General features: G+C 32.7%; 2 protein-coding genes across 10 annotated transcripts in view; one reads left to right on the forward strand and one right to left on the reverse strand.

Moving 5' to 3' along the window:
* LOC105212012 (uncharacterized) overlaps positions 1-13,893 on the forward strand; it is a 463,761-nt gene that overhangs the window by 430,675 nt on the left and 19,193 nt on the right. The gene's annotated exons all lie outside the window — the stretch shown is intronic.
* LOC105215508 (uncharacterized) overlaps positions 11,104-13,893 on the reverse strand; it is a 360,283-nt gene continuing 357,493 nt past the window's right edge. For all 5 annotated transcript variants that reach the window (XM_054232144.1, XM_054232145.1, XM_054232142.1 and 2 more), the window contains one exon: positions 11,104-11,547. The gene's annotated coding sequence lies outside the window, so the exon portion shown is untranslated. The remainder of the gene's footprint in view (positions 11,548-13,893) is intronic.

The following is a 13,893-nucleotide window of genomic DNA, read 5'->3' on the forward strand; positions in this document are numbered from 1 at the left end:
GTGATTGTTGGTTGTTGCTGTTGTTGTTGTTGTGGCAGCATACTACTTATGTAGTTTATTTCCAGCGCCATGCAATTTTCGTTTGTTGCCATACAATGCTGCTTTGCCACAGCTAATGGTCGGCTAACGGCAACTTTCACTCGCGCTGCTGCTGCGAATGTGTAGTGGAGTGTGTATGTGTGTGTGTTTGCACTTGCAAATTGTTTGTTGATGGCGTTGCACTGCACTGTTTATGTATATGTGTGTGTATGTGCGTTCAAGGCCACAACACTGCAATTGTGGTGGTGTATGTGTTGCCACTGCAAATTAAAATGCCTACCAATAACAACAAAAATCATTTAACACAACACTCAACCGCCATTTATGGCTTTAATTTGGGCAATATTTTGGCAAAATATTTCACTTTTTTGTGTTTGTTGTTTTTGTATTTTTTTTTTTTTTTTGTTTTGACAAACATTCTACAAATTAAATCGTTTTCGCATTTTCTGTGCATTTAATTGGAATTTAGAGAAATGTTGCGTACAAATACACTTTTTTGCCGCGCCCTCAATGCCATAGTGGCAAATTCAATTTATTTTCATAATATATGTATTTTAACTGTTTTTATTGTGGAATGTTTTTAGCTATTCAATTTGCTATAAATAACCTTTGTATTAAAGCTTGTTGAAATTCGTATTTGCTAGTATGTATTATCAAACATTTATTGCACACCAAAAGCGGAATTCGTTTACTCATTTAAATATGCCAGCGGCACAAATACAATATTTATTGAATAGCAATATGCTCACAATCGCGCAAATAACATTTTAGAAAAAACAAATATTTTAGTTTTCATTTTTCATATAAATGCTTAAAAATGCTTACAATTTATAATATGCAGGCAAGGACGAAGAACTACATCCATACATATATCAAAAAATGTTACATTTTTAAAATAAAAAAAATAAATTTAAAAATTTTCCTGAGGGATAGTCAATAATTACAAGGTTACAGATACTGTAGATTGCAGATGAAGTGACTTTAAACTGTGTTAAAATATATAACCGTGAACATTTTTTTTCTAATGCAAATCAGATGTCAGCATTTATCCTCTGGTGTATTTTGGGTATGAAACCATAAGCACTATCAGCCATTTGGACCTTACATAAAAATAAAAAACATGGATGTCGGACGACGCATATAGGGCACTGAGGGGCCATTATAAAACCACCGCATCTGGAATTTCCTCACACTAACATATCTCGTTGAACCACTCTGTGGCCTCGATGAAGTTAATCGACCGATAGTTGAAATTCTTTTTTTATACAAAGCATTGAATCCACATGGAAAATGTTCCACAGTCTCTTCTTCTTCTATTTCTTAGCAACTTCTACAGCATTGTTGTACTTAAATTTCAGTAATATTCCGGTTGTTATAGTGACATACGCAAGTCGCTGAACCCAATTTTCGATGTTGACTATGCTGTTTCGTGAGACAACACGTTTATCACACTTGGGTTTTAATAAATCGGTTGTGACATTCGCTGGATGGCTTGTGGCGTCATCCTGTTGAAACCACATATTGTCCAAGTCCATATAACTTCGGGTCAAAAATATTCGATTATCATGGAACAGTATCGATTCCAATTCCTAGTAACGATCTTGATCAACAGCCTGAAATGACCCCGAATTTTGAAATTAAATTTAAAAAATTTCGACTCCTTTTTGGCTAGAATATCTTTCCATGATGAAATGGCAAACCTTACTGAAGAGGAAAGTCAAAAGAGCGGGAAAAATATACCGTCGTTTGCTGTCCCTATCGGTATACTTTTGTAGCGTCCCTATTGAAAACTCCTTTATTAAGATTTTCAAATATCCTTTGGTATCGTATACATCAGTTAATAGGTGAAGTATCTTAGCAAAATTAAGTGAGCGTATAGTCTTAGATATAGTGTACCTTGGTGGTGAAAATGAGTGAAATCGGTTCAGGTATTACCACAGCCCATATATACTATTTATGCAGAATCGTGTTGGCCAATGCTTTACTTGCTTTTTACAAGTGATATCCCCACTGCTTCACTGGAAAGAGCATGTCAAGAAAAAAGGTGTGAGTTTAATTTAAAATTTGCTAAGTTTTACCATCTAGTCGGTAGGAGATCCGATTCGATTGAAAGAGTGGCTGTTTATATATAATCAAGTACTAAAGCCAATTTGGGACTATGGAGCTCAACTATGGGGTTGCTCAATTCAAAACTGTATTGCCCGCACTCAGCGCTTCCAAAATAAGGTACTAAGAAGTATAGTTAATGCTCCTTGGTATGTTAGATCTGCTGACCTTCACCGTGATCTTGGTGTGAGTTCAGTAGTAAACGAAATATCCAAACTTGCAAAGACTCACGAAATGAGGCTTATACAGCATGTAAATGAAGAGGTATCCAGACTCATCGGTACTGCTGAACGAGAAAACCGAGTGAAACGTAAGAGGCCTTCAGACTTAGCAAGGCAACTGTAGCAGAAAATGAATTTCTCTAAAATTTAGCTTTTAATTATTATTTTTAAGTTATTCGAATTGAATTGTTGTTAGTATTTAATCATTGTATACTAGGTACAATTGTAATAAAAAAATCTACGATTGCTAATTTTAGATATTTAATGCTCGCCTCATCTGAGTTATTTGAGAAATTGAGGTTGCTCAATATTTTATTTGATGGTAGTGCTCAAGTGGTTAGGGTGGACAATTTTATATATCAAAAAACTAGTTTTTTACAATTTATTTTTGATAAATGCATCTCTGTCTGTAATTCTGGGCTGATGTTGTTTGATCTTAAAATTGTTATATTATATAATATATATCCTGAGAGTATATAACACTGTTTCCTCCCAATTAAGTGTATAATGTACATCTCTTGATTTCTCAATTGCCTTGTGGTACTAAGATTTATTTCGTGCGGTGAAATATCAACCAATAACAACTACAATAACAACTACATAGATACATATATACTATATAGATAGCTCTTTTACATTCCTATTTTCTTTCCATCCTTAATGCAATCCGTTAATGTATCCGTTAATGTAATCCGTTACACCGAAAGCATTCAACTTGACAATCAAGAAAACCAAAAAAACAGCAGATATGTAGATATGGCAAATGGAAGCATAACATTCATGGCATGTGAATGAAATTCGTTCACCTTGAGAGACCCGCACGCTTCTTCTACAGCTGTCTCATATAAATGATTGCTTTCATGTTCTTCGCTGATTTCTGAATACAAAAGTGCTTTTTTCTAGTTCTTGCTCTTTTCGCGTTGCATACTTTGGGGCGCGCTATCAAGCTAAGTTAACGATCACGTGCAGGTATCTTCGAACGAACGCCCGAACGAACGCACAGACGAATGCAAACTTCATTAGGAATATGTCAATGCCACCATTCTGCATTTCTACATTTCTGCAATGCATTTCAGCTTGAGTTGCAGCTTCAGTTTCAGCGTTGCTTTCTTTGGCTTTTCTTTCGGTTTCTTTGTTTTTGTTTGCATTGCATTTACATATGTAATGTGTATTTATTTGCATATTTCAACTTAAAAAAGCGACGCTGGCGCATATTCGCAAATTTTCCTTTGTTTCCCTCCGCTTTCGTTCGGCTTTGCCTTTGGTGGTAGAGTGCAGGTTCCACTGTTGTCTCAGCTGCACCGCATTGTGCAATCGATGGAGTGTCGCATATTTACATTGGAACGTGCGTCATTTGTTCAAGCTGCCGCTGCCGCGGCCGCGTCATATGCCATTGTAATGGAATGGTGTTGGTGCTTTCTGTTGTCACAACTCAACATTTTTTACTTTTTCTACTTTCTTATTTTTTCACATTTTACGCGCATTTTAATGCACGAGTGACGCTCTTTGTATTGCGTTGTTGGAAGCACAGCTGACGCGCATTGACAATTGCTATTTTTGTGGTTAATATGTGCAACGTGTGCGAAATTCGCGTAAAAAAACATCCATCACCTTCGGTGGAAACTCTTTAAGTTAAAATTGATCTGGTAAAGTTAAAGATTACTTATAATATTCAGAATAATATTTTCTTTTTATCCGCAAAACGGTGAATATCGCAAGAGAAGGGAGTCATAGAATACCAAAATTTCAGCCGAATCGATATTTTCGTAAATATTCGGTGATATTCATGGAATATTATATTTCACTAAATAGCAAATCATCTCGCGATTAAGTTCTCGCTTTTCGAAGTGAGATGACAAGGAGCTCTATACGATGACCACAAAAACGACAACCACAGATCGGGCCTATTGGCCCCATGTAATCTATATTGACTAATTGAAAAAGGACAAAACGATCAAGTGTATCTGCTAAACCAAACTATCGGACCAATTCAATACCGAATAAGAAAGAATTCTTAAGAAAAAAGAAAAAAATAACAAATTGCTTTTCCATCAGGACAATGAACTCTTCCGGCGTCATCAGCGCTTGTTTTTGTCAATTTAGGCTACGAACGGCAGCCCCATTTTACAGATTTGGTTTCATATAACTTTTTTATTTTCCAAATTAAAAAAAAAACCAAACGCCGGAGAAATCAGTGTCGAATGAGATCTCCCGATCGTTTAAAGAGACTGAATTGTAACATAGTCCACTATATTGTGACATAAATCGCTATTTTTCTCAAAATAAGAATCACTCAACTCACGCCAAAAAGTGCTACTTTGGACTGATTAGGCAATTGAAAAGTAAAGTTCTCTCGCGACGAACCAAAATAGAACTCTACAAGTCGCTCAATATTGCCGTCCTGATGTATGGAGCAGAAGTGTGAACGGTGTCAACATCCAATAAGACGGCACTAAGCCGAGTTTTCGAGAGAAAGGTTTTGCGCGAGATTTATGGTCCTCTGAACATTGGCAACGTCGAATACCGCAGACGATGGAACGATAAACTGTACGAGGCTAGGTCATGTTGTTCGAACGGACGAAAAACACTCCAGCTTTGAAAGTGTTCGCTGCAGTAAACGCTGGTGGGAGACGTAAAAGAGGAAGACCTCCACTCTCTTTCCACATTAGGTGGAAAGTGTCCTTGTAGGCTATGTGCACAGGTCACCACCTATTTCTTCTTACTCCACATATTCGAATATATCGTTGAACAAGTTTTCCATACCGCAAATCTTTAATTCTTGTTCAAAACTTCCTCTATAATTTTCATATCAGATCAAATGCCATATTTGACTAACTTCTGCTGGAAGAGAACTTGTAAAGACCCTCGACAGTAAAAACTGAAAAATAAAATTTCGTACCTTTAAAAATTTTAAAATAATTACTTACATATTGCGAATGCTCCAAGCAAATATAAATGCTTTCGAAATGAAAAACATCAGCTGCATTCATTATTCGAGGAAAATATATTATTTATTCGACAATCAATTTCAATGCAAATCACATATCCATTCGAAATCTCGTCTCACTACATACCATCAAGCTACTGCTAACTCACTTTTGCAAGTCTCTTTCAATATATAATTTCACTTCTCAGCCATAGTTTTTTATATTTTCTTGTATTTTTATTTTATTTTTTACTTTAAATACAATTATTTGTTTCACCTAAATTTGATTTATAACATAAAATTATTATTATTTAATTAGCTCAATTATTACTTAATTATTGATGTCTAATTTCTGATTTATGAGTTTTCGTATGTATAGTTGCTAAATAAATCCAATTTCATTTCATTAATTTACGCTCTATAATTACAAAACTTATTTGCTAAAATTTTGTTACGAATATAGAAGTGTGTATGTATGTATGTATGTCTCATAATTAAATTACATTAACATATGTGTACATTAATATGTGTTCTAAATACATACATAGTATTTTACATAAGTAGTTGGTTGTTTATATACTTGCCTTAGTGTTTTAGTAGCTAATTTTCGTTAAGTCTTTTGAAGTAATTAGTAATTGCTAATGAATTACTTCTAGTGCCGTTTTGCAAATTTGGAATTCGCAAAATTTAATTACAGTTTATGTCGCAACTAACTTGCGGGTGGGGTTGAAAGTAATCAAAAGAGAAGAAATGATTTTCAAAAGCATATTTTTATCATTTTAAATTAAAATATTTCTTACTAAATATAAATATTGGTTACTAAAAGAAATTTTCATTAATTATAAAGGGTGAGTCATTCGAGTAAATCTTGTTTGTTAATGGGAGTTTTCTTACGTATTTTGAAAAATAAAAAATCATATTGACTCTCGTTGTTTCTTTTAAGATAGATCAATTGAAAAACGTTGTGGTGAAAACACTTAAAATACCGCAAGGCGAAGTCGAGAGAGTCGATAGTGATCATAAAGAAGCGAATTCGGGAGTGAAGACTTTAGTCAACCATTTCTTCTTTGAAGATTTTACTGAAAACTTCAGTTCAGGGTTTTAAAGAACAGTTTTTTTTTTTTTTTTGCATTGAGGACATTTAATTATTCAGCTGGTCATTGAATTTAGGGGTATGGTTCATTATGGCTCTCTCTTCTATGTATACACCATTCAATATTTTGCGAGCCGAAATCCGAAGTTTGAAAACGATTTATCAGGCCTCTTGAAACTTTGTGAAATTTTATTTTTGACAATGGAGTACCTTAAGGCAGTAGTCTGTTTTACAGGCTTCAAAAAATCGTTTTGTTTTAAATCTCTTCCAAAACTATCCAAGAATATGTCTTTAAAATTCCAGAGGCCAATTCGACGTGTTTTCGAAGCTAGAGCAGTTTTAGTGGCCGAGCGTCGAGCAGGTGCGAATGCTCAGGCAGAACTTTAAAGCGCGTCTTTTCGAGTTTTCATTTTCACAAGTGTTAGAAAACGGTGCCGGCGATAGCAAAAAGAATATATGTCTTTGTAGTAGACACTTCAGGTTCTTAAGAGGAGTATTCAGTATGCATTTATCTAATGACCTCAAATACCGTTTTCAGCACCTTGAAAAACTGGATGTTTTACTGTGATAGAAACCGATATTATAACGGGTGATTTTTTTGAGGTTAGGATTTTCATGCATTAGTATTTGACAGATCACGTGGGATTTCAGACATGGTGTCAAAGAGAAAGATGCTCAGTATGCTTTGACATTTCATCATGAATAGACTTACTAACGAGCAACGCTTGCAAATCATTGAATTTTATTACCAAAATCAGTGTTCGGTTCGAAATGTGTTTCGCGCTTTTTTATCGACAAATTTTGTTCAGCGATGAGGCTCATTTCTGGTTGAATGGCTACGTAAATAAGCAAAATTGCCGCATTTGGGGTGAAGAGCAACCAGAAGCCGTTCAAGAACTGCCCATGCATCCCGAAAAATGCACTGTTTGGTGTGGTTTGTACGCTGGTGGAATCATTGGACCGTATTTTTTCAAAGATGCTGTTGGACGCAACGTTACGGTGAATGGCGATCGCTATCGTTCGATGCTAACAAACTTTTTGTTGCCAAAAATGGAAGAACTGAACTTGGTTGACATGTGGTTTCAACAAGATGGCGCTACATGCCACACAGCTCGCGATTCTATGGCCATTTTGAGGGAAAACTTCGGAGAACAATTCATCTCAAGAAATGGACCCGTAAGTTGGCCACCAAGATCATGCGATTTAACGCCTTTAGACTATTTTTTGTGGGGCTACGTCAAGTCTAAAGTCTACAGAAATAAGCCAGCAACTATTCCAGCTTTGGAAGACAACATTTCCGAAGAAATTCGGGCTATTCCGGCCGAAATGCTCGAAAAAGTTGCCCAAAATTGGACTTTCCGAATGGACCACCTAAGACGCAGCCGCGGTCAACATTTAAATGAAATTATCTTCAAAAAGTAAATGTCATGAACCAATCTAACGTTTCAAATAAAGAACCGATGAGATTTTGCAAATTTTGCGTTTTTTTTTTAAAAAAAGTTATCAAGCTCTTAAAAAATCACCCTTTATTATATATTGAAGAAGGATTTAATCCGGGACATTATTTCAAATTTTTGACATGAAAACGTTGTTTTTGTAAAGCCTATTAATTACTTCAGTCTAATACTTAATATTTGAAAGGTAATAATATTCTGATAAGATCCTCAGTGGAAAAAGTGGAAAACTTTCAATATCAACTCCTTAGAGTTTAAAATTTCAAACCTCAAAAGTCAAAATTAATATCAAAATCATTAAAAAACAAATTAAAAAACTGTTTCTATGACTCACCCGCTGTTCGAAAATGTCAGGCTTTTGGAGCCACTATACATATCTTATTTGTTTACACACTTATGTCAGTAAAATAAATTTGAATGCTAATTAAAATAAATATGCGCTGTAATCATAAACGTTTGTTGCAAATTTGTGTTTTTGTAATTTTGAAAATTTCCATTTTGCACATAAATTTGTAGTAATTTGCATATATTACACAAAACGAGTTTATATTTACAAATATTTGCTTCTGCTCGCTGCTTCACATATCATATTTTAGCTAACGGATGCAATTTATATGTATTAATAACATAAATATATGTTTATTGTACATTTATATATGATTGTAAATCTAAAATTACTTGCTATTATTTATACGATCACCTCTAAGCAGTACCAGTACCGCTAACAAATAATTCAAATAATTTTACATTTTACAATTTTAGCCTACATTTGTATACTGTATACATTTTCTATATGATATTTTTAATTTAATATTTTCTATGTGTCTAAATCTGTAAACTGATTATATTTAATATATCAGTGCAAATATTATTTCAAATAAAATATTATATTTTCATATATGTTTAGTACAATCTCGTCATATTTACATTTACAGTTCGGTTTATTCAGGAAAGTTTTTATGAATTTTGTTCAAGAATTTTCTTAAATTGTTGTGTTTCTGTCTGCATTATTTTGTTTTGGAATGGTATTTGGCAAATTTGAACGTGTGCATTGCACGCTCAGCAAATCATCAAAAGGCATTACGTTACAGTTAATTGAACTTAATTAATTTCATATGGGATGCATGGGGAGTAGTATTAGGAAATTAATCTATGCCATCACTTGAAAGAAAATCATCAGTAGTGCGTTTCTGTAACTTTTCGTTATGCATAATAACGAACCATATATCGAATTCACTAGTATAACGAAGTGTAATGTTTCTGTAAGTCTGGTGAAAAGCATTTTCGTTATTTCTTTCGTTATGATATTCGTTATCATATCATTAAAAAAATTGCAGTGATATTTTGCGCCAAAACAAAGATGAGCGAGGTAAGCTGGAAAAATTTTGATGTTTTGTTTATGTTTATATTGTTGATATTATTTACAGAAAAAAGTAAGAGGTGGAAAAGTTAGCAAACAACAAAAACAAAAATTTCTAGATTTATTGAAAAATCATTGAAATGTTGGTACCGGACAATTTGGTGGCCCAAACAGCGGCAAAGCTGCTAATGCTGTTTGAATGAACGCATGAATGCATGCGTAGGATCATGTAAAACCGTTGAGCAGTGGAAAAAGGTTTGCTCAGTATATTATATATAAACATATGCATGTATATATATATATATATATATATAGAAAAACCCGTAGATGAAAAAAATCTGTAAAAATATAAACACATATGTACATTGTACATACACAATATTTTTTATGTATGTATATGTTATATTGTCTATATAATGATTTTCTTACGTTTGTTTTATTTTGTTTTGTTCCTCTAAAGATGTTGGAAATTTAATGTATTTACACATTAATTTTCCTTCAATGATGTTTGTGGCTTCTTTTACTGCACGACACACAACTGTCTTGCTTAATGAGCACACGAAATCTTGGCCAACGACTCTCAAATATGATCCTGTCGCATAGTAATGAAGTACTGCACTCATTCTTAATGATTTTGGGACAAACTACGCCTTTCGCCACTTTTCATATGAGGACTTAGCTCTTGTAATAAGGCTATTGCGGGATTTTTTTTAAACGGAATAGCTCTTCAAAGCGAGCTTCCGGCAAATGAAATGGGTCAGTTGTATCCCTCAGATGTTGCCGATGAACGCGTAACATATTCCGTTGGTCCCCCAATAAGGCAAATAATGCAGCAGCTATCATAATTTGATTCATTAAGAAATTATAACATTGATAATAAATTTATACATTCAAAATATATATATAGTATATAAAATATTATTTGTACTTACGAATAAAAAAATAAGAGTAAACAAAACAAATATATTCGTGTACATTGACAGATGTTTATGCATTTATTTTAGTTATAGCACATTTTCTATAACATTGATAACGACTCACCACAACCATAACGAAAGGTGACTTTTCTGAGTTACAGAAACACTTCAAAACAATTGTTCGTTATAAACCTTTCGTTACGCAAAAGTGATATTTCTTTCGATATCATAACGAAAAGTTACAGAAACGCACTACAGATCTTACTCACTTTCTTATCTTTCTACGCTCTTTACATGAGTAGATTACGTTGTCTCTCAACTCAAATCTGTTCGAATAATATCAGAGTAGGCTGGGAAATTTTTAAATTAACTTATTGAAATTTATAATCTAATATAACAATTATCAATTATATAACATATGTAATTATATTAGAACAAATGGAATAGTAAATAGTAAATTAAAAGAGAAAGTAAATAACACTTACAGCCGGTTTCACGAAATTTTTTCATTAAGTTCTATTTAATTATAATTTTAAATTTTATTTAACTTTGTACTTAAGGGGTACCAGTGTGACATTTTCAAAAAATCAATTCTTTTATTTTTTTACTAATTCTATAGTGAATACTTTCAAAAATGTCCTGTGAAGGTGGTAAGGTCGTATCTTGAATAGTTTTTGAATGGCAGCGTTCTAAAGTGCGACCGCTCGCAGGTAAAATGAGCCAGAGTCGAAACTTTAAACATCTTTTTCTCGAAACGATATTTCTTAAAACGCCAATTTCTCAAAATCAAACTGAATGTTCTTGAATATATTTACTATACAATGACCTACGATCTTTTTGATTTGTTGAAAATTGTCAATTTGGCATTAAAAAAAGTTATCAATTAAATTATTTTTCAATATTTTTGTTAATAAAAAATCTTAAAATATAGCTGAAAATATACTTTATTCTGTCTAAAAAACTTCGAAACATTCGATTGAGTACATACTTTCTTAAAAAAAAATCACAAAAATCGACTAATTTTACATGGGTCACACTGGTATAGCCAGGATAGTCAGTAAGCAAAAAAGCAGATTTATGTAAATAAAAAATTGTATTTATTTGTTACAATGGAAAAAAATTGGAAATCAGCTGATAGAAAACGTAAACATAATAACAAATAATCACTTAAATTTGTTTCGTGTAACCGGCTGTTAGTGATTTAAAAATATTGAAGTAAACATTTTAACACTATTATTTAAAACTTTTTAAGTGAATTTCTTTGAATATAGTTTTCAAAATAACGTTTTTTTTCGGAATCGCATTTTTAAAGTTGTAACATTTGCATCCTGATATTTTACCACATAATTCTATAACTCACTGGAAAGTACTTTAAGGAATCCAGTTCACCTTGCTTCCACTTTATTACTAAGTTATAGTTATAATAAAGATCTGAAAAGAATTAAAAATTATAAAAATCATTAGTAAATATTATTGACAATCTCTGTGTTCAAATATTTAAAAATTTAATATGTTTAGTTTCAGCATCTTAAGAAATATATTTCTAATTTTATAAATACAGTTGAGTCCCTAACTCGAATTACTATAATCTAAAGAAAAACTTTGAGTTAGAGAGACTACGAGCTGCGGAAGGTAATTTTTATGAAATTTGACTTCTATTACCAATTCAAGAGTTCGAGTTATGAAGAACACCGAATTATAGAAATACGAGTTCTGAAAGTTCAACAGTATTATATTTCAGCTTTTGAGATAATTTCCGTTATTTGTTTTTCATTATTCTTAAATATTTATATGAGCCAGATAGGCCAAATCATATTTACAATAAGGGGTGTTTGGTGAAATCGATTCTGTCGAGCCATTAGCCTCTAAGGAGACAGTTGGTCAACAGCTCAAGCTTGTCATCTCATTCGAAAGACGTAAAGATTTAAAGACATGATGGTCAAGCTGTTGGCGAAATGCCAGACATATTTCTTAATTGTGTCATCTAAGTTGAGTAAAAAGTTGCTATATGAATCTGGATACTCGATTTTCTATACAACTTCAAACATATGGTTTTTCGAGTGGTGCAATTTTAGAAGAATTAGAATTTAGAATTTTGGCTAACTGATGTCTCATTCCATACATATGGGCATTAATCTATATTAATATGTGTGTAATTCCAAGCAGAAATCTATGTTCATTTTTAAATAGACGAAATCGGAGATCGCAATTTGGTGTGCAGTGATTCTTATCTGATCTTTGCCATTCAACAAACATATATGAGAAGTGACTTTTCAAAAGGGGATATTTACATTTAAACTAAGTATGCAGTCTTATTTTTAGTGCTAATATACATAATTTCGTCACTTAGATCATGATCTGAACGAGATGGTTTCCAAGTAATGAATCTTTAAATGTGAGCGGGGATATATTTACGCATATAAATATAGCTTTGTTCATTTCAAAACACAATAGTATATTTAAAAATTACTTTTTTTTCTAGTTCGTGTTAGACTTTTCAAAAAGGGATATTTACTTTTATAAAGTGTTTTATTTGTTTATGATCTCGGCCTCGGCTGGTTTTGACATTCGGCAAGTTTTTTTACTAGCTCATTTCGTAAGTATTTTAACCCTGGACGGTCACCCTTTTTTTTTTTTGTACATTAACGTCATCCTTCGTCAATATGACGACGACTTATTTCAAATCCATTTTGAGTAGGGTGTGAGTCAAAATAATGAACGCGTTTTATTTTTTTTATTTATTTATTTCATTATTAATAAATACAAGTCAAAAATAAAAAGGAAAACTTATATTCTTTTAACTTAAAACACGATCAACACGAACAATTAAAAACATATTTACAGTGAAAATAAAATAGTTCGTAGTCATTTTGACGAAGGATGACCGTCTAGGGTTAAGGACTCTTATTGATTTTACCACTTCATCAATGAGAAAACCGCAGAAGATCGAAATAGTGGTGGAAGAAAGGATAGTAATGCGAAAAAACGCCGAGAACGGAATTGTAAGGGAATAAATTTGATGTTCTCGTTTTAATTGCAGTTCCTACGTTTCGACATCGTTTTGTAAGACCATTATTTATTATTTGGCAGTTATGCAGACAAGGATCCTCTGTGTATGAGGTCTTAGATACTTTGCTCACATAGATTTTCAAAATTTTGATACAAGTGCAAATCAATTCCACTGACTTTGGTTATACGCCATAAAAAAGCCTTGTATAACCGAAAGACGAAGATTGCACAATAAATATTTTTATCACAGTTGATAACTCCACATGAAGCACAACGCAAGGGTAACCCTTGGCACTGAGTTCTTCATACCTTTCTCTAGATATCTTTTAGATCAACAAACCTATAATTTAACATTTCGTATTTTAATTTGAATTTCAGCAGTTGATTTGACTTTGTATTAGATAATTCGAGGTTTTGAGTTTCTATTTAGAATTCTTCATATGAGGTATTGGACTTTTTAATTTGGGCAAATTCGGTTCACCACTACTGCCGGTTGGATATAATTTAATTTTAACTTAAAACCCTAGTTCCAAAAATTTTACTAATTTTTTAGCCTCTCAAGGAATGTTTACTTAAAAGTAAAAATTTTCCTGGTAGTTCTTACCGCTATTTGTAAATAAATTTGGTACGAAACTGCTTTCATATCGCTAAAAAGGATCTTTAAAATGTGTATGATGAAAAAAAATTTGGTCACAATTTGGTCGAACTGTCGTTGTCCTAGAATGTCTATATATTTTTCTATACATACATATTCATCTACATATGTAT

This window comes from Zeugodacus cucurbitae, chromosome 5, assembly GCF_028554725.1.
Source record: "Zeugodacus cucurbitae isolate PBARC_wt_2022May chromosome 5, idZeuCucr1.2, whole genome shotgun sequence".
NCBI lineage: Eukaryota > Metazoa > Arthropoda > Insecta > Diptera > Tephritidae > Zeugodacus > Zeugodacus cucurbitae.